The 25,055-nt window shown below is 34.9% G+C and overlaps 1 protein-coding gene across 1 annotated transcript in view; it reads right to left on the bottom strand.

Moving 5' to 3' along the window:
* The window catches only part of PRR16 (proline rich 16), a 164,054-nt gene that overhangs the window by 45,764 nt on the left and 93,235 nt on the right, over positions 1 to 25,055 (bottom strand). Inside the window, exons 2-3 of the mRNA XM_011972839.1 lie at positions 20,728 to 20,825; positions 19,356 to 19,474 (exon numbers count right to left, since the gene is read on the bottom strand). The gene's annotated coding sequence lies outside the window, so the exon portion shown is untranslated. The remainder of the gene's footprint in view (positions 1 to 19,355; positions 19,475 to 20,727; positions 20,826 to 25,055) is intronic.

The following is a 25,055-nucleotide window of genomic DNA, read 5'->3' on the forward strand; positions in this document are numbered from 1 at the left end:
TTAAAACATTGTATAGCATTACCTCCAGGCTATTTGTATAAGATATATATAAAACATAAATGAATTTCATGTTTAGAATTGGGCCCCATTCACCAGGTATTTCACTAAGTACATACAAATATTCCAAAATCTGAAAAAATCTGAAGTCTGAAACATTTCTAGTCTCAAGCATTTCAGATAAGGGGTACTCAACTTGTATTTTACAAAAGGTTACTATTATATCTGCCAACACCAAAGGAATTCAAAAATTAATGAATCTGGCTAACATTTCTTTTTTGTTGTTGTTGAGAGGGGGTCTCTCGCTCTGTCACCCAGGCTGGAGTGCGGTGGCATGAATGCAGCTCACTGCAAGTGATCCTCCCACCTCAGTCTCTCCCAAGTGGGTGATTTCTGAGATTTTGGTGTACCCATCACCAGAGCAGTGTGCCCTGTACCCAATGTGTAGTCTTTTATCTCTCGCCATCCCCCACCTTTTCCCCCAAATCCCCAAAATCCAATGTATTATTCTTATGCCTTTGCATCCTCATAACTTAGCTCCCACATATGAGTGAGAACATGTTTGATTTTCCATTCCTGAGTTACTTCATTTAGAATAATAGTCTCCAATTCCATTCAGGTTACTGCTAGTGCCATTATTTCATTCCTTTTTATGGCTGAGTAGTATTCCATGGTACATACATACCACATTTTCTTTATTCACTCATTGATTGATGGGCATTTGGGCTGGTTCCATATTTTTGAAACTGCAAATTGTGCTGCTGTAAACATGTGTGTGCAAGTTTTTTTTGTTGTTGTTGCTGTTGTTGTTGTTGTTGTTGTTTTTTCATATAATGGCTTCTTTTCCTCCAGCTAGATACCTAGTAGGGGGACTGCTGAATCAAATGCTAGATCTACTTTTTGTACTTTAAGGAATCTTCACATGTTTTTCCACAGTTGTTATACTAGTTTGTATTCCCACCAACAGTTTAAGAATGTTCCCTTTTCACCACATCCATGCCAACATCTATTATTTTTTGATTTTTTGATTATGGCCATTCTTGCAGGAGTGGGTTGGTATGGCATTGTAGTTTTGATTTCCACTTCCCTGATAATTAGTGATGTTGAGCATTCTTCCATATGGTTGTTGACCATTTGTAGATCTTCTTTTGAGAATTGTCTGTTCATGTCCTTAGCCCACTTTTTGATTGGATTTTTTTTTCTTGCAATTTGTTTGAGTTACTTGTACATTCTGGATTTTATTTCTTTATTGGATGTATAGATTATGAAGATTTTTCTCCCACTCTGTGGGTTGGCTGTTAACTCTGTTGGTTATTATTATTATTATAATTATTATTAATTTTTGCTGTGCAGAAGCTTTTTGGTTTAATTAAGTCCCATCTATTTATCTTTGTTTTAGTTGCATTTCCTTTTGGGTTCTTCATCATGAAGTCTTTGCCGAAGTCAAGGACTGGAAAGGTTTTCCCAATATTATCTTCTAGTATCTTTATGGTTTCAGGTCTTAGACTTAAGTCTTTGATCTATCGTGAGTTGATTTTTGTATAAGGTGAGAGATGAGAATTCAGTTTCATTCTTCTACATATGACCAGCCAGTTACCCCGGCACCATTTGTTGAATAGGGTGTCTTTTCCCCATTTGATGTTTTTGTTTGCTTCGTCAAAGATAAGTTGGCTTTAAGTATTAATATTTGGCTTTATTTCTGTGTTCTCTATTCTGTTCCATTAGTCTATGTGCCTATTTTTACACTGCTTCCATGCTGTTTTGGTGACTATGGCCTTACAGTATAGTTTGAAGTCGGGTAATGTGATGCCTCCAGATTTGTTCTTTTTTCTTAGTCTTGCTTTGGCTATGCAGGCTCTTTTTTGGTTCCATGTGAATTTTAGGATTTTTTTCTAGTTTTGTGAAGAATGATGGTAATATTTTGATGGGAATTGTATTGAATTTGTAGATTGCTTTTGGCAGTATAGTCATTTTCACAATATTGATTCTACCCATTCATGAGTGTGGTATGTGTTTCCATTTGTTTGTGTCATCTATGATTTCTTTCAGCAGTGTTTTATAGTTTTCCTTGTAGAAGTCTTTCACATCCTAGGTTAGGTATATTCCTAAGTATTTTAATTAATTAATTAATTTATTTATTTGCAGCCATTGTGAAAGGGGTTGAGTTCTTGATTTGATTCTCAGCCTGGTCACTGTTGGTGTATAGCAGAACTACTAATTTTTGTATATTAATTTTGTATCCCAAAACTTTGTCACTTAACCAGTTCTAGGAGCTTTTTGGATGAATTTTTAGGGTTTTCTAGGTATACAGTCATATCATCAGCAAACAGCAACAGTTTGACTTCCTCTTTACCAATTTGAGTGCCCTTTATTTCTTTCTCTTGTCTGATTGCTCTGGCTAGGACTTTCAGTACTATGTTGAATAAAAGTGGTGAAAGTGAGCATGCTTGTCTTGTTCCAATTCTCAAGGGAAATGCTTTTAACTTTTTCCTACTCAGTATTATGTTGGCTGTGGGTTTATCATAAATGGCTTTTACTACCTTAAGGTATGTCTCTCTGTGGTGATTTTGCTAAGGTTTTTAATCATAAAGCGACGCTGGATTTTGTCAAATGCTTTTTATATACCTATTGAGATGATCTTGCGATTGTTGGTTTTAATTCTGTTTATATGGTGTATCACATTTATTGACTTATGTATGTTAAACCATTCCTGCATCCATGGTTTGAAACCCACTTGATCATGGTGGATTATCTTTTTGATATGTTGTTGGATTCAGTTAGATAGTATTTTGTTGAGGATTTTTGCATTGATGTTCATCAGGGATATTAGTCAGTAGTTTTCCTTTTTTGTTGTTCTTTCCTGGTTTTGGTATTAGGGTGATATTGGTTTCACAGAATAATTAAGGGAGGATTCTCTCATTCTCTATTTTTTGGAATAGGGTTAAACAAATTGGTCCCAATTATTCCTTGAATGCCTGATAGAATTCAGCCATGAATTCGTCTGGTCCTGGACTTTTATTTGCTGGCAAATTTTTAATTAGCATTTCAACCTCACTGCTTGTTATTGGTCTGTTCTGAGAGTCTATAACTTCCTGGTTTAGTCTAGGAGGGTTGTGCATTTCTGAGACTTTATTCATCTCCTACAGGTTTTCTAGTTTATGTATGTAAAGATGTTTATAGCAGCCTTGCATATTTTTTATATTTATATAATAGCAGCTGCAATATCTCCTGTTTCATTTCTAATTGAGTTTATTTGGATCTTCTCTCTTCTTTTCTTGGTTAATCTTGCTAATGGTCTATCAATTTTATCTTTTCAAAGAAATAACTTTTTGTTTCATTTATCTGTTGTATTTTTGTTGTTGCTGTTGCTTCAATTTCATTTAGTTCTGCTCTGGTCTTTGTCATTTCTTTTCTTCTGCTGGATTTGGGTTTGGATTGTTCTTGTTTCTCCAATTTCATGAGATGTGACCTTAGACTATTTGTTATCTTTCAGACTTAATTTTTTTGTTTAATTTTTTGAGACAGAGTCTCACTCTGCTCCCCAGGCTGGAATGCAGTGGCATGGTCTTGGCTCAATGCAACCTCAACCTCCTGGGTTCAAGTGATTCTCCTGCCTCAGCCTCCTGAGTAGCTGGGATTACAGGTGCATGTCATCATGTCCAGCTAATTTTTATATTTTAATAGAGATGGGGTTTCACCACGTTGGCCAGACTTGTCTTGATCTCCTGACCTCAACTGATCCCCCCACCTTGGCCTCCCAAAGTGCTGGGATTACCAGTGTGAACCACCATTCCTGGCCCTCTTTCAGACTTTTTGATGTAGGCATTTAATGCTATACATTTTCTTCTTAGCTCCACTTTTGCTGTATCTCAAAGGTTTAATCACCATTATCGTTCAGTTTGAAGTAGTGATAGGTTGTGTCACTATTATCGTTCAGTTCAAAGAATTTTGTAATTTCCATTTTGATTTCATTGTGACCCAGTGATCACGCAGGAGCAGATTATTTAATTTCCATGTGTTAGCATGTTTTGAGGACTCCTTTTGGAGTTGATTTCCAGTTTTATTTCACTGTGATCTGACAGAGTACTTGATACAATTTTGATTTTCTTAAATTTACTGAGACTTGTTTTGTGGCTTATCTTAGAGAATGTTCCATGTGCTAATGAATAGTATGTATATTCTGCAAATGTTGGGTAGAATGTTCTGTAAATATCTGTCAGCTCCATTTCTTGTAGGGTATAATTTAAGTCCATTGTTTGACTTTCTGTCTTGATGACCTATCTAGTGCTGTCAGTGGAATACTAAAGTCCTCCACTATTATTGTGTTGCTGTCAATCTCATTTCTTAGATCTAGTAGTAACTGTTTTATAAATTTGGGACCTCAAGTTTTAGGTGCTTATATATTTTGAATTGTGATATTTTCCTGTCAGGTTAGTCCTTTTATCATTACATAATGTCCCTCTTTTTCTTATCTAACTTCTGTTACTTTAAAGTTTGTTTTGTCTGATATAACTACTCCTACTCGTTCTCAGTGTCCATTTGCATGGAATATCTTTTTTTCCACTCCTTTACCTTAAGTTTATGTGAGTCCTTATGTGTTAAGTGAGTCTCCTGAAGACAGCAGAAACTTGTTTGGTGAGTTCTTATCCATTCTGCAATTCTATATCTTTTAAATGGTGCATTTAGGCCATTTACATTCAACATTAGTATTGAGATGTGAGGTACTATTCTATTCATCATGCTGTTTGTTTCCTGAATACCTTGGTTCTTTTTCATTGTGTTATTGTTACATAGGTCCTGTGAGATTTATGCTTTAAGAATATGCTACTTTGGTGTATTTCAGGATTTAGGGCTCCTTTTAGCAGTTTTTGTAGTGCTGGCTTGGTAGTGGCGAATTCTCTCAGCATTTGCTTGTCTGGAAAAGACCGTATCTTTCTTTTATTTATGAAGCTTAGTTTCTTTGGGATAAAAAATTCCTGGCTGGTAATTGTTATGTTTAAGGAGGGTGAAGATACGGCCCCAATCTCTTTATCCTGAGGGTTTCTGCTGAAAATCTGCTGTTAATCTGATAGGGTTTCCTTTATAGGTTACCTGAGGCTTTTGCCTCCCAACTCTTCAGATTCTTTCCTTTGTCTTGACTTTAGATGACCCGATGACTATGTGCCTAGGTGATAATCTTTTTACAATGAAATTCTCAGGTGTTATTTGAGCTTCTTGTATTTGCATGTCTAGATCTCTAGAAAAGCCAACAAAGTTTTTTTCAATTACTCCTTCAAGTATGTTTTCCAAACTTTTAGATTTCTCTTCTTACCCAGGAACACTGATTATTCCTAGGTTTGGAATTTTAACACAGTGCCAAACTTCTTGGAGGCTTTGTTCATTTTTTTTTAAATTCTATTTTCTTTGTCTTTGATGGACTGGGTTAATTCAAAAGCCTTGTCTTGAAGTTCTGAAGTTCTTTCTTCTGCTTATTCAAGCCTCTTGCTGAGACTTTCCGGTGCATTTTGCATTTTTCTAAGTGTGTCCTTGGTTGCCACACGTTATGATTGTTTTGTTTATTTATGCTTTCTATTTCACAGAATTTTCCTTTTATACCCTGTAACATGTTTTTAATTTCTTTATGTTTGACTTCACCTTTCTCTGATGCCTCCTGGATTTGACCTTCTGAATTCTTTTTCTGGAAATTCAGAGATTTTTGTCTTGACTTAGATATATTGCTGGTGAGCTGGTACAAAATTTTGGGGGTGTTAAAGAATCTTGTTTTACCGTATTACCGGAATTGTTTTTCTGGTTCTTTCTCATTTGGGTAGATTATGTGAGAGGGAAGATATGGACTGCTATTCAGATTCTTTTGTTCCACAGGGTGCTCCCTTAGTGTGGTGTTCTCTCTCTTCCCCTAGGAATGGGGCTTCTTAAGAGTCAAACTGTAGTAATTGTCTTTGCTCTTCTGGGCCTAGCCACCCAGCAGAGCTACTGGGCTCCAGGCTGGTACTAGGGAGTATCTGCAAAGAGTCCTGTGATGTGATCCGTCTTCAGGTCTTACAGTTGTGGACACCAGCACCTGCTCCAGTGGAGGTAGTAGGGGAGTGAGGTGGACTCTGTGAGGGTCTTTGGTTGTGTTTTCATTTAGTGTGCTGGTTTTGTGTTGGTTGGCCTCCAGCCAGGAGGTGATGCTTTCAAGAGTGCATCAGCTGAGGTCCTATGGGGGAATGTAAACTTGCCCTAGGGACACCTGGTTAAGTATTCAGGATTCTCAGGCAGTGGGTGGGGCATACGGCTCCCAAAAGATTCTGACCTTTGTCTTCAGCTACCAGGGTGGGTAGAGAAAGACCACCAGGTCGGGGCAGGGATAGGCCTGTCTGAGCTCAGGCTCTCCTTGGTCAGGGCTTGTTTTAGCTGCTGTGGAGAATGGGAGTCTAGTTCCCAGTCCAGTGGAATTATGGCTGCCTCTACTGAGTCATACAGGTCACCAGGGAAATGGGGAAATACCAGCAGTCACCAGCCTCACGCCAATCCCATGCAGCTGGCAGTTCTAATGTCCAGTACCATTGTCCCCCGACAACAACACCAAATCTATTTCCAGGCCAACAATGACCAGGGCTGAGAACTCATCCCAGACCATGAGCAGCCTGTTGAGAAAGCAAGCTGACTCACAGTTTTTCAGTGTCTCAAGGAGCCTGCAGTGGTGATCCAGTCCTTCAAAAGGTCTGCTGATTCTCTTTGCTTTCCTGGTATGTTCCTGCATAGTTCTTGGTGCAAAAAGTTCAGGATGTAAGTCTCCACATGCTGCTCTGTCCACCCAAGATAGTTCTGCCTCTTATCTGCCATCTTAATCCTAATCCAGAATTGTAAATTTTAAATCATCAACTCTTATTTTATTGTGGTGATATATAGTGATAAGGATGTCTCTATTTTAAATTCTTTAAATCCCCTTTGAAGCACTATGTTTTAAATAAATCTTCACTATCAATTTATTTTATTGTCCTCTGCTTCTTTATGATGAGTTGATTACAAACATTAAAAATCAGCTTATTTTTGGGTGATATTGGTCCTCAATACTTAGTGAAACCATAGCTAAATAACTTAGCATTCTGGGAGACTTATATTTATCACAATTTACTAGTCTAGCTAGACTAGATAATTTGAAACATCTCTCAAAATGCATATCTAGGTTTGTTTAAAAAGGAAAGGGACTTTCCAAGGGCAAGAAACAATAGTGTAAACCAATGAGCTGGTATGGAAATAAACCTTTGTTTGGGAGAAAGTTGATCATTTGCTGGGTAACCAAACAATTCGGGGGTTGACACTGATGTAGACCATGGATAATGAGGAGGTAGAGATATATCAATCATAGAAGGAATATAGAACAGCTGCACCATCTGTTAGTGGGTAGGCAGGAAAAATAAATATATCTATTCAAAGTAGAAGACATGGATGCTTTCCTCATATTCTGGGTCCTTGAAAGAAAAAAAAAGGTGTTCTTTTTTGCAACATTTAAAAAACTTGACCTAGGTTTGGGGTTCAAATCTATAGAGCCTATACATCTTGGCAATTATGTCTAGCAGTGGACTGTAGCAAAAGCACAGGAACATCTGCCAGAGTAGATGAAAGTCAAATCTTAGGTGATTTCAAAGCTTAGGATGACCTTACAAGTCAAAAGGACAAAATATATTAAAAAACCGTACACTGTGCCAGAAAGTCAGCCCAGCGAACAGCAATAGGAATGGAATCCCAAGAACTTAGGATAATAGAAAAAGACAATCTGTGAAGTAGTATGTTTAAATTGACTAAGGACATGAACAAGATGAAATGAAGTGGATAAACATAAATATATTAAAAATAGAAAAAGTGGTTAGGAGATGTAAATGATAAAATAAGAAAAAACAAAATTGATAGAAATTGAGAAAGAATAAAAGTAAGAAAAATGGAAATAAATTAGCATTTAAAGAATGATAGTTCAGAATTGGCAAAAATCATGAATCCTTAGATAGAAGAAGAAAAACATCAGATACGGGTGTAATTTTTTTTTTTAATCACACATCTTGGGTCATCATAACGGCCAATGACAAAAGTAAATAAAAGATCTTGCTGACAGCTGATTTCAGGCTTCTCAAAAGCAACACTGCAGCCCAGAAGATAATATATTAATATTTTTAAAATGCAGACTGGAAATAACTGTTTGCCTAGAATCCTATGCCCAGTAGTAAGTCATAATCTAAAATGAACGGTGAAGTAAATATAATTCAAAACAAAAACAAAGAGAGTCTTCTACTAACTGATCTTAACTGAAAGAACTAAAGGTTGTATTTTAAGAATATGAAAACTGAGACAGAAAGGTGTGTGAAGGCATAGTGAGCCAAGAAATTGGAAAACATGTCAGTAAATTTAAATAAGCAATGCTGTATAAAACAATTCTAGTAATGGCTACTTTATGACACAGAAAACAAATAATTATAAAATATTAGTAAGGTGGTGAGCAAAATTAAAACATTCTAAGATGCTTTTAATGGTCAAGAGGCATAAAAGAAATACTTAATAGCATTTGATAATTGCATTTTAGAAATAATGTTACAAAACTCATGTTTAGAAATAATGTTCGGAAATCACTTGTAGAAATCATCTCAAAATTACCATTTCACCTAGCAATCCCATTATTGAGTATATACTCAAAAGAATATAAATCATTCTACCATGAATACACACGCACACATATGTTCATGGCAGCACTATTCACAAAAGCACATGGAATCAACCTAAGTGCCTATCAATGTTAAACTGGGTAAATAAATGTGGTATATATACACTATGGAATAATATGCATTCATAAAAAATAAAGATCATGTCCTTTGCAGATCTCAAATGATGGAGCTGGAGGCCATTATGCTAATCAAACTAGCATAGAAATAGAAAACCAAATACCCATATTCTTACTCATAAGTGGGAGCTAAACATTGAGTATATAAAGAAGAAAACAACAGACACTGAGGCCTATTTGAGCATGGAGGGTGGGAGAAAGATGATGATTGAAAACCTTTCTTTCAGGTACTATGCTTATTACGCAGCTTATAAAATAATCTGTACCCCAAACCCCTGTGACACACAATATACCTATATAATGAAACTACATATGTACCTCTGAACTTAAAAGTTAAAAAAGTATATCTCGTTAAGTGACATATCGAGGAGGTATATATATATGTGTTTATTTCAAACAAATTAAGGAAATTCAACAATTAAACTCATAGGCTTCTGCCTTAAGATGCTTACGGTTAGATGGGAAAGACAGACAGATTAGATAGATAGATAGATAGATAGATAGATAGATAGATAGATAGATAGATAGATAGATAGTGGGTAGAATGATAGGTAGAAAATTTCATACAAAAAATAAAAGATACAAATCTGCTTTATCCTGGAGAAATCTAATCTCTCTTACCTACAATTTTTTTTATCCTTTCCACTTTATTGCCGTATGGGAGAAAAGGTTCCAATACATTTATATGCTTCCTAGCCTTTAAAAACACAGTGCTAGGCTTCACGAGAAACACATAACAGAAACAGAATTCATTATTCCACATATGCTCAGAGAGCTCTAACAAGTGCCTGCAAACTGGCCAACACATGTGCTTTACATTAAGTCCACCCCACTCAGTCTCACTTATATCTAAAAAACAACTGTCTTAAAAACAAAATAAATAAATATAACTAGAAAAGTGTTTCCATAGTTCCCATGCATATTGCTTAAAAAGATACCCATATGTGTTCCCTTACTGTCAGCGCATCAGGTTCTGAATACAGAAAACATTAAGTGAAACAAAACAACTGCAAATCAAAAACAAAATATGCAGGCTTGATGTCCAACCTTTTAGGGAACAATCCGTCTTCACATGTAAGAAACATAAATTCGCATGATAACCAGAGCAATTGAAAAAGTGATTGTATGATACATGCTGTTGCTAAAAGAAGCAATACATTCACCAGAGTAAGGACAACAGAAAGGAAATATTGTTAAGAAACATAATTATACTAAGAATAGATCAAGAGATATTGTTTTAAAGAAACACACACATGAACTTCTTTTATTTCTTTAAGACAAACACTAAGAAAAGAAGAGAGAAAATTGATTTGTAAGCTTTTGACAAGTCTTTCTTTAATAGTAAGTTGTTGAGTCCATAAGAAACGGACTGAGATCTAAGGCTTTTAAGCATCAGGAAAACTGCCATTCAGAATATTTTTGGGGAAGAAAACCTTGGAGCTCCATCAGAGCCTAATTACACCTTTTGTAAAAAGCAGCAGGGTGGCTCTCTTCTTTTGCTTTGATGTATGGCCAGCCAGCACAATAGTTAAATAATCTATAATACTTTCCTATTTTTTTTTTTTCACAAAGATAGAAGCCCAGTAGTGAAAAATGATGCATTCAGGAACATTATTTTCAGATAGATATGTTGTGTATGTGTAGGATCATTCTTTTCTGCATCTGTCTATTGGTAGATGCCTGAAGCACATCAAAGACTATTATAATTCATCAGTCCCCAGTCAAATTTTAAACCCTTATAGCTTGCAGTTCCCATTTACTATATGCTGCCAAAGGAATCTTAAAAGATGGTAGTAAAATAGCTGTTGAATAACCCAGCTATGATATCTACCATGGCTCTACAGAAGTAACCAGGACTTGTTAAATATCTACTAATTTGAGCAATGAGTGCAGCACAGCAGGATCACGTATAGATCATATAAGACTAGTGTTCACGTATAGATCATATAAGACTAGTGTTGAGGAACATGGAGTGCTAGCCACATCTCAGCCATTTAAAAGCTACATGATTTGGGCTTAATCCCTATATGACTCTGTTGTCTAGATTGTGAAAGGGGAAAAACAGTAAATGAATGCCCTGCATATATTACGAAGTACAATTTAGTGAAAATCAAAGGACTGAACATAATAAAATTGGGTGATTGACTATAAAGGAGCATATTAGTTACTTACCCAGGGAACAGGTAATGGATTTCTTTTAAACACTGCAGATCTTACTTTATATATAAATATAGTACTATGATAAAACTTCCAATTAAACCTTTTCATTTGAAGAGACAAATTTTAAATGAAGGACAAAATCTAATTTATTTCCAAAGTGAGACATTCAGTTTATCATATCGAAGAGAAATAAGGCCAGTACCAAATTCTAAATAAATAAGACTCCTATTTTATTGCCAGTTTATTTTTTATGCTCGATGTTAAATTATGTTTTATCTTTTACTCTACAAATTATGGAGGGAACACAGATAAGTTTAAAAATTACAATGAATTGTAAAATTGAAACTTTGAGTCTGCTTTATGCTTATCATTAAACTGTGGTACTTCTGGGCCACGATCCAATTTATTTGTGTCTTTTTAAACTTTACTGAAGTGTAATTTGCATATGATAAAATTCTTCCATTTAAGTGTACAATTCTTTTAGATAAATGATACTTAGTAAATCTACAGATTTGTGCAACCATTGCCACAATCCAGCTTTAGGACACTTTTAGAGCCTGCAAAAGATCCCTCATGCTCATTTGCAGACATCCCTATTATAACTCGTAGTCATAGGCCACCAATAATCTACTTTCTGATTCCATAGATTTGCCTTTTCTGGACATTTCACTATAGTCTTTTATATCTGGTTTCTTTTACTTAACATACTGTTTCTGTGGGGCCTTTTTGTAGTTCATCCATGTTGGAGCATGTGTCAGCAGTTGTTTACTTTTCATGGCCAAACAGTATGCCATTGTATAGGTATATCGCATCTTTTCACTCAATCATCAGTTGATGAACATTTGGATTGTTTTCATTTTTTGAGTATGATAAATAATGTATTTATGGACATCACAATCCAGTTTTATGGGTATACACGTTTATAATGCTTACCGAGCCTTGGGAAAATTGGTACTAAGATATGCAAAGCAATTGTACCAGTTCTAAATTAAGCAAGATATTACTTGGTTTCCTTCGCTGTAGAAGGGAGATAATGACAATGGATCCTTTATAAATAAGCTTGTCATGAGGGTCAGATGATGCAAAACACACTTATTTAGCACAGTGCTCATTTGATGTTAACTATTATAACAACTATGCACTAGATCATAATGGAAATACATCAAGAAAGTGGTAGTGCTAATAAAACAAGATGATTAGAAGATTTCTGACTCTATTTTCCTACTAAGAGATGCAAACCTCACTCTTGATTAACATGGCATACTATCAGGCAGAAACTCACATATTTTTATATAGAGGGTAGCAAATAACTTATTTTCTGGCCACACACAGTGGCTCTTACCTGTAATCTCAGCACTTTGGGAGGTCAAGGCAAGAGGAAAGCTTCAGTCCAGGAATTTGAGACCAGTCTGGACAACATAGTGAGAACCTGTCTCTACCAAAAATTAAAAGATTAGCTGGGGATGGTGGATCACATCTATAGTCCTGGCTACTCAGGAGGCTGAGGAGGGAAGATCACTTTGTTGAGGTTGCAGTCTGCATTGAGTTGTGATTGTGTCACTGAACTCCAGCCTAGGCAAAAGAGCAAGACCCTGTCTCAAAAAAACAAAACAAACTAAAAATGTATTTTCCCATCTGATCACTACCACACAGTAATTGGTGGGGAAGGGACTCTCTAATAACCACTTGCTTCAAAATAGAACATCACTGAGTTCAGGGACAAAGTAGCAGAATTAGATTTCTACCACTGAACACTCATTCTTCCTCCTATCACCTCCTTATGAATATGATACTAGACACAGGGAAAAAGAAAGACAAAAAAAAAGTACAAAGTAATTATGTAGTTATATTAGTCTGTTTTCATACTACTGATGAAGAGACATGTGAGACTGGGCAACTTACAAAGGAAAGAAGTTTATTGGACTTAAAGTTCCACGTGGCTGGGGAGGTCTCACAATCATGGCAGAAGGTGAAAGGCACATCTCACATGACGGCAGACAAGGGAAGAGAGCTTGCGCAGGGAACCTCTCCTTTTTAAAACCATCAGATCTCATGAGACTTATTCACTATCACGAGAACAGTACAGGAAAGACTCACCCCCATGATTCAATCATCTCCCACTGGGTCCCTCCCACCACATGTGGGAATTATGGAGCCTATAAATGAGATTTGAGTGGGGACACAGAGCCAAAGCATATCAGTAGCTTTTCTACCTTATTGAACAAATATGCTGTGCACATTATGATCAGGAGCAGTTTTTAATACTTTAAGAGTAGTAACTCATTTAAAATCTATAACACCCCTATGAATTAGTATTTATTATCTCCACTTTCAGATAAGATAACTGAGGCACAGAGACGTTGAGTAATTTGATCAGTGTCACACAGCTAATAAGTACAGGGCTGAGTTTCAAACTCAGCAAGCTGGCTCCAGTGTTTACATTTGCATTGCTATGCTATGTTATCTCTTTTACTAGAAGTAGAAACATTTTGCTGAAGTAAAATACATTCTTGGAAAAGGCAAGTGGAGGCATGATCAGTTTTTCTCTACATATATGCCACACCAATATTCTTTAATCACTCTAATTGGTTTATTTAAGCCACAGGAAAATGTTTCTTTCAAATAGGAGTGAAACAAGCCAGGTCTAAATTATATCTTACTTTCAGTTTCATCTTAAATCCTCTTATCCATTTTATATGTGTGTAATGCTGAAAAACGAAAGCTTTTCAAGTTCACAGATGTGTTTATTTAGTACTGCAGAAAGGATCCCTAACCTGACCATAAGAATGCTCTCTTCCTACTCAGTCATTCTTTCCTTATCTGTGAATTAAGAGTAGCAGAGCCTCTGTGGAAAAATACCCCATTGCGAAAAATCTTGCACAATTTATGTCCCGTGGGAAGATAATGATGCATATTAATTTTTTAACTTTTAATCACAAAAACATTAAGTATACAATTGTAAAAAATTAAAAACCTATAGTTGTCATGTATCTATACATTGTTTTTATATACAAATAATATATATTATGTAGAATGATTAAATCAAGCTCATTAACATATTCATCCTTATTCACATTTTAAAGGCTCTGAAAAGTCCTGACTAAATGTATTTAACTCAGTAGTTATCAAATTTTAAAATAATGAAGTCTGCTTTTCCTCGGTGTAACACCCATTTACCTACATTGGAAAACACTGCTGCTCTGGATGTCTAATGAATCCATGACAAACTAATACAATTACGTTTTATTCTAATATAACCTTTGGGGTCTATGACATGGTAAATAAAAGAGCTAATAATATATGATAACATGGGTAAGGGTGAAGATAATAATAAATAGAGTAATACTATATTAGCTAACATTTCCTTATGTAATGCTCAAAGCAACGTCATAAATTAGGTATTTATTAATGAATCCTCATTTTACACAAGAAGAAACTGAGTAATGTGCCCAAGCCACATAACTAGTAAGTAGTGAAGCTGGGTTTCAAAGCCAGGTATTCTAAACCCAAAATCCATGTTCTAATAATTACACTGAAGTGCCTCCCACTTTGTCCCAGGCAATCAGTTTATTTATACAGGTAGAATCCTGATTAGTAGGAATGAATTAGGACATAGATAATTACATAAAATTACCAAGAAAAATCTAGCAATGACAGATATAATTTATTCATTATAATTTATGTTAACTCTTGATACTGTTGCCATTATAAAACCTTTCCCTTTTTATGTGTTTTTTTTTATTTTTTCCTCACTGAGGAGTCTAATGACCATAACATTTTTTTTTCTTCTTCTCTTTCTATCCTAAAATAACTGTAGTAACAGTACATTTTCAAGTGGTGGTATATTCTGTAAATAGTTGAAAATAATAAAATGTCTCTGAATTCAATACATTACTTTATATTACCCTTCAATTTTGTGAAAAAATATCACAAATTAATCCCTAATTCCAAGACATAAAATGTGTTGTGTTTATAAATAGAAAATTACACATTTTTATTAGTCCCTCTCCCTACTGCATTTTTTCAAAGTGCTAACATTTAGTTTCTGCAAATCAAATTCCTTTTTGACACATAGTCTTTTAAAGAACAAAAAAGAAACAATGTAAAAAGTACAGAATTTAAAGAGTGCAAGAAGTAGCTAAAATATGAAGTGCCAACTTGTGGCAGGGTGCGGTGGCTCACTCCTGTAATCCCAGCACTTTGGGAGGCTGAGGCGGGTGGCTCATAAGATCAAGAGATCAAGACCATCCTGGCCAACATGGTGAAAACCCGTCTCTACTAAAAATACAAAAATTAGCTGGGTATGGTGGTACGTGCCTGTAGTCCCAGCTACTTGGGAGGCTGAGGCAGGAGAATCGCTTGAACCCGGGAGGCAGAGGTTGCTGTGAGCCGAGATTGCGCCACTGCACTCCAGCCTGGTGACATAGCGAGACTCCACTTCAAAAAATAAATAAATAAATAAATATAAAATAAACAAATAAATAAATAAATAAAATATGGAATGCCAACTTGTAAAAAATAAACACTTGTCATGCTTTGCTCTCAGAAGACAATATCAGAGTAATGAGTAAGACATATCTTCAGCTCTGTGTATCTCTTAAAATATATATATATAGTTAATCTCTCTAAAGCTTCTAAAGATAGAAAACAAGAATTAACTGTAGAATCTCTTTCCTTCACTCCATACACACTTATTGTGTCATTACTTTTCTAGATACTGAGGTCTCAGGAATAAAAAAGGGAGATGAGACTCATACTCTTAAGGGGCTTACATTTGACAGGAGGAGGCAGTCAGCAAAGAAGAAAAGAAATACAAAAACAAGAAATCCTAAAGTGATAAGTGCCATGGAAAAAACTACAGGTAGTACTGTGAGAAATAGAATTGCACCAAGCGACTAAGTGTGTGAGTGGGAGAGATGCACATGAACAGCTAATGCTCAGGTTAAGTGGTCAGCAAAGACATCTCTGAAAAAGGTGACATGAAATGGAACCAAAATAATACAGTGAGTCAATTTGTGCATGCTAAGTGGAAAGGACCAAAGGTGTTGTATTAGTCTGTTTTCATACTGCTCTAAAAGAACTGCTCAAGACTTGGTAATTCATAAAGGAAAGAGGTTTAATTGACTTACACTTCAGCATGACCTGGGAGGCCTTACGAAATTTATAATCACGGCGAAGGCCAGGGGCAAGCAAGGCACCTCCTTTACACGGTGGCAGGAAGGAGATGTGCTGACGAAGTTAGGAAGAGTCCCTTACAACAACACCAGATCTCGTGAGAACTCACTCGCTATCACGACAACAGCATTGGGGAAACTGCTGCCATAATCCTTTTACCTCCACCTGGTCTCTCCCTTGACACATGTGGATTATGAGGATTAATTCATGATGAGATTTGGGTTGGGATGCAAAGCCTAATTATATCAAGTGGGAATGAGTTTGAGACCAAAACATGTCTTGTATGGTAAAGTACTGGACAGGGGGATCACAGACTGAGACGAGATTAGCTCTGGCTGAGAAGAGATCACAGGGTTTGATCACAAGGTCAACAGATTACAGGGGAATGATCACAAAGTAAACAGACTGATCACAAAATAGAGATCTCCAAGACAAGCAGCATGAAGGAGCCCAAGTGGCAATAGTAAGTGGCAAAAGTTTTCAGTGTAGCATAGTATGAATCCCTTTATATTTAAAAAAAAAAAAAAGACAAAACAACAAAAAAAAAACCATTATTTTAGCTGCTCTAAGAAAAGTGAATTGTAAGAAAGCAAGGAGTAGAGTTTGGAAAGGAATTCATATAAGGGCAGTCTAATTTAAAGATGAGGACAGAAAAGTTGCAAGTAGTAAAGACAGTGAAAAGAAGGATTCAGGATACGTTTTGGAGGCATATTTGACAAAACTTTCTAAAGGAAAACAACACCCAGAGTTTTGGCCCAAGCGGCTTGATGAGGGAGTGATTAACTGACATAGAGAAAACTAAAGGAGAAAGAGAAATATGGGCCCCGGTATTGATTCTGAAGTTCCCGCTTTCAATGTGTTTATTTTAAGATGCTTATTAAACATCCAATGGAGACAAAGGGGAGAGGCTAATGATACAAAGTTGGAATTCCATATATAGTTGGTGTAGAAAGCTATGGACTGGATGAGATCAGCAAAAAGAGCTGGGATGGGGAGCCCAGAGAGATAAACAGGTGGAGGGGGAGTAAACTAGGGAGAGACAAGTCTTGCTCTGAGTATTGGGACCCTGTAATGTTTAGTGGCTGAGGAGGCAAGGACTCAGCAAAACATACTAACAAGAGGTGGCCAGAGAGGTAGAAGGGAAAATGTAAATTTATCTGTTCCATACATAGAACCTTGACAGATAACATTTTGACAATAACAAAATGTAGTACTCTTTCGCACTTTCACATGCATCATTGCTATCACAGCAAGTTCACTGACCTACATCACAGAACTACTTGTTTTCTGATTAAAGCCGGGTTAAAGACTGCTTCTCAGGAATAATATCTAGAGTTGTTTTGATTTGACAACAAAATCAAGCAACCTCACCTCATAAGCACACTTTCCTGCACGTTATTAATCACCGTACCCATCTGTGGAGCATTGCAACATAATCATGAAGCTTGTCTGCCTGTTTCACCATTGCAACTTCTGGCTTTGGTGTCACAATGCTCCGTAATTCTTTGCTGTTACAATATTCAAGGTCACTCTTAGTGATAAATAAATTAAAGATAAATTTCATGTACTATGTTATTACGGAATTCCACAATCTTGCAAAAGTTCTGTTCTGAATTTTTCATCTTCTTTTCATTTCACAAAAACACCAAACTTTACCATGACTTGCCAATTTATTGTGAATCTTTCTTTAGAAATTCAGATAACAAACAATACTTATTCCAGTTTTTGAGGCACATTAATTTTAGCTCCTCTCTAATATCACTATACATCCTTACTTCATAAAACTCAATTTATTAACTTTCATATTCTCTCTGATCTACCTCCAACTCAAGCAGAAAACAATTATTTTTATGTAAACATCGATATACTCTTGTATTACCTTGTTTTAGTCTTCTACTTGACAGTGAACCTATCACAGGTATAACTGTGTCTTATTAATCTCTATATTTCTTTTTTCTAGCACAGTGCATACCACAAAGTGCATGGTCAATAACTATTGAGTAAAATAATGAATTAAATAATTGATTAGATTAGTTTAGACTGTTAATTTTTGGTTTGACAAAAATGATAAAGATATCAAACAACTGCTTTATTATATTTTAACATAGACTCAGGAGAAATTTTTGCATTCTTGAGATTCATCAGTCCCTCATGCTTTCTTAATTCATCTTTATTTGGGTATGTACTTTTCATTAGTATGCTAGTATAACAACAAACCATTTTGAGTGACAACTGCTAGTCAATTAACCTACGATATGTTTTCAATTCTCAGGAACTAGCTCTGTGATTGAAATCAATAGTAATATTAAATGGTTGGTTCTCTCTTTTGCTCAATGCAACAAATACTTCTTGTATTTTAACAAAATATATAGCCCCTATAATAATGATGGAAAGACATTGCACATTCCATACTATTATTTTTACTAGTCAACTTTACAATTACTTCAACAGTCAATTCTTCATTTTTATTCAACTGAACTCAGTTCAAACAGTTAAATATTTAGATCTGATTCTTTTTTCAAGAAAAATTAGAACTGAGTTTGAGAGGTGTGTCTGTCTGATAAGTGCAGCAGCAGTCTAAAGGGTACAAAATACTTGACTTTAGGAAATGATGTGTGGGGCATCATGTAATATGTACAGAGAATTGCCTCTGAATATATTGCCAATGTGGCATCCCCAAACAACATGAGTTAGCAATCTATGCCCATGTAATTTCTTCTAGATAAAGAAGAATGCTGTCTGGTTATAGACCATCAAGACTTTATTCCAGTGGGAAAAGCTATGCCTACAGCATTTTTTTTTTTTTCTGACTTTTTGTGTAAAAGTCACATCAAGCAGAATATATGGACACTACATCTTGAATTTTCTGGTCCTCTGGGTCAGCTGAACGTCTTATGAATTCAATTGAATAAGGTCTCAGGAATTCAAGTTGAATAAGTGACTTGATGAACTGCTAATTGGCAAGTTAATATCAGAGTTGTATAGCTTTGAGGTGAATTAACATAATTTTTAAAAAAAGGAAAGGAAACAAAAAAAACCAATAATTCCAAGTATTTATCCATGGGTCTCTCTTAGCAGTAACAGACATAGGGAGACTTTTAAATTTACTTTTTCCTCTTTATCCTGAGATAATCAACAATTTATTTTCTTTTCAGTATACCTTTTTTATCTATTTTATATGATGTGCTATAACTTCTTTTTTACTTACCTCTTAAGTAGATCTGATTGAGAATAAATATAGCTAAATTCCAAATACTATTCCCTCTTGTTTTACAATTAGAACAAACACATTAAAATGAAGACTTGATTCATGAAACAACTAACAAACTGTTATAAAACAGCATAATTACTATAAACTCAAAACTAAAAATAGTTTACTTATTACATTCTTAAAATCACTATACACTAATATAGAGATTTTATTTAATAGACACTCAACAACAAAATCAATACTACTCATGGGAATTCATTCAAATAGAGTGTTGTCAAATGCATGACAAAAGGAGGTAACTGATTAAAGAAAAACAGTAATTGTAAACATGTTAATATATCTCTACTATTTGACATTATCCAGACATCTTTTATATTTGATTTTAAATAAAACAGATTTATTCTTAAAATCCAATAATTGACTAATCATGGCATCTTTCAGGTTTTATCTAGAATTGGAAAAATTTAGTATCCATATTTAACACAAACAGTAACTAGAGTCTTATATAGATTAGGGGGTTGAAATGATTGTCCCAGAAGCACCAGAGCATAACGAGCAATAAACACATGTGCTTTTATACGCAGAAAAATACTGAGATCAAAGAAACCCTTACTGACAGCCTTTGATGATGGGAACATAGAAAATTGCAATAAAAAAATTATTGAGCTTGACTATGCATGTTTTCACTTCATTGGGAATTCACAGTTGTTAAAGGTAATGATCCTTCTTATGGTCACATATGGCACAACCAAGATTATGTTATGAATATACTTCTAATGTCATGAATGAATTCTGTGCACCATAAACCTATCTTTAAAACAGGACTATTGGCTTAATATCTGATTTTAAATTATCATATTTTTAATACAGTTTTTATTGTTTTTTAATGATTAAAATTAATTTTCTAAAATCGACATATATGAAGAGAAATTATCAAAGTGTAAACTGATTTTGTTAATAAAAAGTGTGAATATTCTAATATGACCTCATTAATTCTGATACCTTGGAAGTTAAATCTTGCAATTTCGAACAAATCACAAATATTTCTTAAAATATTTTTGGAGCCTTAAAAATAAAACATTGCTGAAATTCATGATATTATTATACTTGTTTCCCTATGTGGAATTTAAACATAAAACACAGACTGAAAATATGATCATTTATATGATGATAAATAGTGCTGTGAGCATTAATCACGTTATTCATGGTCATCATTTGATAACTTTAATATTCAAAGAGACCTAATTGTTAATTGCAACTCTTACATATATTTCGAATTACAAATGATATATTGGTCTTGCATGTTTCTTAGAAATGCTGGTATGTGCTGTCCAAATTTCTGAAAACATCATGTTAAGGTGGGGCTGACCTTCTTGGGCATTTCCTGATGTCCTGTTGTCACTGTATGCCTGCAGCTCTGTTTCCCTGTTTCATCATGTGGGGAGGTGGGAGTAGGTAATGGAGCTTCTGTTAAAAAAATTAGAAAACTTTAAAAATTAGTTTATTTACTTTAGACTTTCCAAAAAACACTGGACTGGACATGGTGTAGGAGGTTATGAATGGATGGGGGGCATTCATCATGAAGGAATAGGATATACTGATGGAAATTACACATGGATGGAAGAGAAGAAGAGTGAACATAAGAACATGTCTATGAAGGAAGTGCATGTGAAAGACCACGTATTGTGAGTAAAAACATAAGAACTATGAGTATCGATCAATCAAGTCTTCAAGAATGTTTACTGAGTACCTATTCTTTCTGAGAACAGTATACCACAGCAAATCATTGGATGCTTTCTGTAGGTTAACACTGACTCATCATTCAATATTGTTTTGCTAATGAGGCATATATGGCTCATTTAAGAAATCTGGACTGAGAATCCAATAGCCCGGTAGTTATTAATATAGCCGAGTTTGCTCAATTATTGACTCACTCTGTTGTTAGCTACTTGTAGAGCACCATGCTGTGTCAGTACTAGGAATGCAGAAATGAGTGAAAAAGTACTCTTCCTCAAGGAGCTCAAAAGAATCAGTTTGGGGTGGGGGTTGAGAAAGGGCACACTATTCTGTTTCTTGCTGCTTCTTATGCTATTGACTTTCTTTATCAACAATAACTTGAATATTTAGTAAAGAAAAGCAAAATTATACATTTGAATAAGCTCAAGCTATTTAACTTCATCATTCATCCACCCATGAATATATTCAATAAACTCTCACTGAGCACTAAGTATGTGCTATGGAACCCTCCTGGTTATCGGGAACATGACAATGAATAAAATGTCCAGAATTCTCACCCACATTTTAATTATATACACATGGATGACAGAAAACACTTCTGTTAAATTATAACTAAATTATAACATTTGACTGCAAAATACTAATTAAAAATAATAATCTAATGAATAGAGTATGCAGGCACTATTTAATTATTATATAGTATTAATGTTATGGTTAAAACATTTAACAACATCAACAATCAAAAACAAGAACTATCATATTTTCTAATCATATTTCACTTTAAATCTACAATGAATACTCCTGACATTATTAACAAAAATTAGATATTCATAAAATTATAATGCTGAAGTAGAAAAACAGAAAATGGCAAACACTAGTTTCTCTATATTAATACTTCAGAAGAAAATTACATATCTCTGTATCCACCTCTACCCTCCTCCAATAAAAACTTTATCAAAAGAAAAAAAAAGAAAAAGAAATCCATAGAAAGCAGCTTAAGGGCCTATAGAAGAGAATATAGATTTTCCTCTTGAACTCTGTTCTTCATTTCAAGACACTAAAGAATGGTGGTAGAAGTGTGGTTTCTATAGTCAGACTCACTAGCTATGTAATCCCAGGCAAGGTACTTGGTGGCTATTTCTCTGTACTTCTGTTTTCTTATTTTTGAAAAGAGGGCTAAAAAATGTACAAGCTTCGCAGGGTTAATGTGAAAGTTAACTAAGTTAATGTATGTAAATAATTTCACACTTTTAAAAGCATATAATAAGTGCTTACAAATGTTTGCTATTTTTTTCTGTTATACAGTCAACAGAACAGGGAAGTAACAATGCCTGTCAGAATTTTTACTGACAGAGGTTCTCAGAGCACTTGAATGAAGAATTCTGAACCAAGAACTTGGGTTTGTAATTAATCTTCAGTGTCAGATATTCTCTGGGCAATACAGCAGCAGACCAAGCTGCTATAGCTGGTGCCCATATGTTCCTCCTCACGGCAAAGTGAAAGAGCCAAATTCTGCATGTACTGCCAGAATCCCCCGGCTTCATAATTGCCACCACTTTTTCCATTTTGACAGTATAGATTCTGTTCTGCTGGTTGGCTGAGATTGTCTGGCTATGCACAGTGGAAAAACTATTACCAAATCATTCCAGCCATAACTTGTGAACTTATTCAGCAATAGAACATTCCTGCCAACTACAAGCTGAACAATTGCTTCTTTCGTTCCTCTTGTGTACTTTAGACACAATCTCAGACAAGGCTAATCAAACCAAAGCGGAAAAGGCTTGAAAATTATCTGGTGAAGGTTTGAAGTAAATCATTAAAGTGTTTTTAATTATCCAAAGTATGATTATCTATACTACAAGGAAAATGTCTAAAGTTTAGGCTTGGCATTGGCCATTGGAAAACAACAGAAAATGATTTGAATTTGTTGGACGGGAAGGTACCAACCCTGAATTCATGACAAATGTGCATTTACATTTCTGGCCTGTGCAGAATGAATCAACATCCCAAATCTGTTTTAAAAACTCCACCCTAAACATTTGCTTATTCTTCCAGTAAGAATATACAAAACAGCCCACAGTATGAGAACAGAACTTGAATAGGTTTTTGAGGAGTCATGATAGGTTTTACATTCAACTTGCCACATTACCTTGTTTCCTTTATGCTCAATGACATGTATTTGTAAAACATGTCTCACGTGCAGGGTCACAGTTTGATTACAGAAAAAAAACATGTTTGTGTATTAAGCCATCAGATTTATCTGGAGATCAAATAAACACCCATAAACTACAAGCTGCAAATATTCACCAATTGAATCTGTGTGTGTGCAAAAGTGCTTTACTAAGGAAAGCTCTGTTCAAATGCTAATCGTTATCCAACTGACTACATTAAAAGTTCCTTCAGGGAATCGATAACCTCTTACTCATCTTTACGACGCCATCTTCTGAGAATCAAAGGAAATTTGTTTATTGGCTAAACACAATGAAAGCTAAGCTCTTAGGCTAAGCAGCAGAGGGCTATTGGATTCTCAGTCCAGATTTCTTAAATGAGCCATATATGCCTGGATATAAAAAACTGAAATGCAAGGTTCAGTCTCATTTTCAGTGGCCATCACCTAAACAATGTGTTAGTGCCTTAAAGGAAAAGTATTTAAAAAGTATTAGAATATAAATATGCTATTGAAATTGCATAGAAGACCCAAGAAAAGCCTACAATATACATGCTTAAAACTGGATTGAATTATATAATAGATCACATATGTAAACCAATCATATGAATTAAATAAAATTCTAACAATTTTTAATATGTTTTAGTTATTTTTTCTCAAATGGAAGCCTACATGTAAGTTATTTGATAATGTTTTTGTGGGGTTTAAGACATGAATCTTAGTAAGAGGCTTAAGTAATTATTGAAAAAATACAAAGCATGACTTTCTATGACAAAATAATACATAGTAAGATTTTTAAAAATGTAAACAGAAAAAAATAAATTATGAAGCTTTAAATTTTATTTCCACTGAAGTTATTAAAAAGCAATGATAAAATATGATATAAAATCTAGTATTTCTTATTTATAAAATACCAATACTGGTTTGAATTATGTATTCTATGAATATTCAGAAAATCAGCAGTTAAATAACAAACACGACCCTTGTTTTAAAATTCATGCTTAATTGCTAAATTTCCTTCACTTTGCTCAGACACTATAGCCATGCTCCATGTGTAAACTCATGGGCAAATATTTGCATTACAAGTTTTTTCAATTTCTGCTGAACTGCCAATTGTATGCTTTGCTCATAATCTTTAAATAGTATACCTCATGCTTATTTGTCTTTGCCCAATAAGTGTTTTGAGTTACAGAAAATAGCACAGAGTGACTTCTTTATTAATCCATCACATTAGCAAAATAAACATGTGAGTTCACAGGATTAAAATATGATCATCCCATTTGAGTGCCCAGTCTGAAGGGAATACATGTATTAATACTCATATTAAGAACTTTTATGATTTGTGAAAGTAATATTATATACATATTTCACTAAATAATGCAATAAAAAAGAATTACATTTATTAGCATTTTAGAATACAAACTAGTATATCTTCAAAAAGAATCAAATCAAATAATATATATGTGTATTAGTCTGTTTTCACACTGCTGGTAGAGACATAGCCGAGACTGGAAAGAAAAAGAGGTTTAAGTGGACTTACAGTTCTACATGGCAGGGGAGGCCTCAGAACTATGGCAGGACCCAAAAGACACTTCTTGCATGGTGGTGGCAAGAGAAAGCGAGGAAGAAGCAAAAGCAGAAGCCCCTGATAAACCCATCAGATATTGTAATACTTATTTACTATCAAGAGAATAGCATGGGAAAGACCGGCCCCCATGATTCAATTACCTTCCCCTGTCCCTCCCACAACATGGGGGAATTCTGGGAGATACAATTCAAGTTGAGATTTGGTG

This window comes from Mandrillus leucophaeus, unplaced genomic scaffold (genome assembly GCF_000951045.1).
Source record: "Mandrillus leucophaeus isolate KB7577 unplaced genomic scaffold, Mleu.le_1.0 Scaffold131, whole genome shotgun sequence".
Lineage (NCBI taxonomy): Eukaryota > Metazoa > Chordata > Mammalia > Primates > Cercopithecidae > Mandrillus > Mandrillus leucophaeus.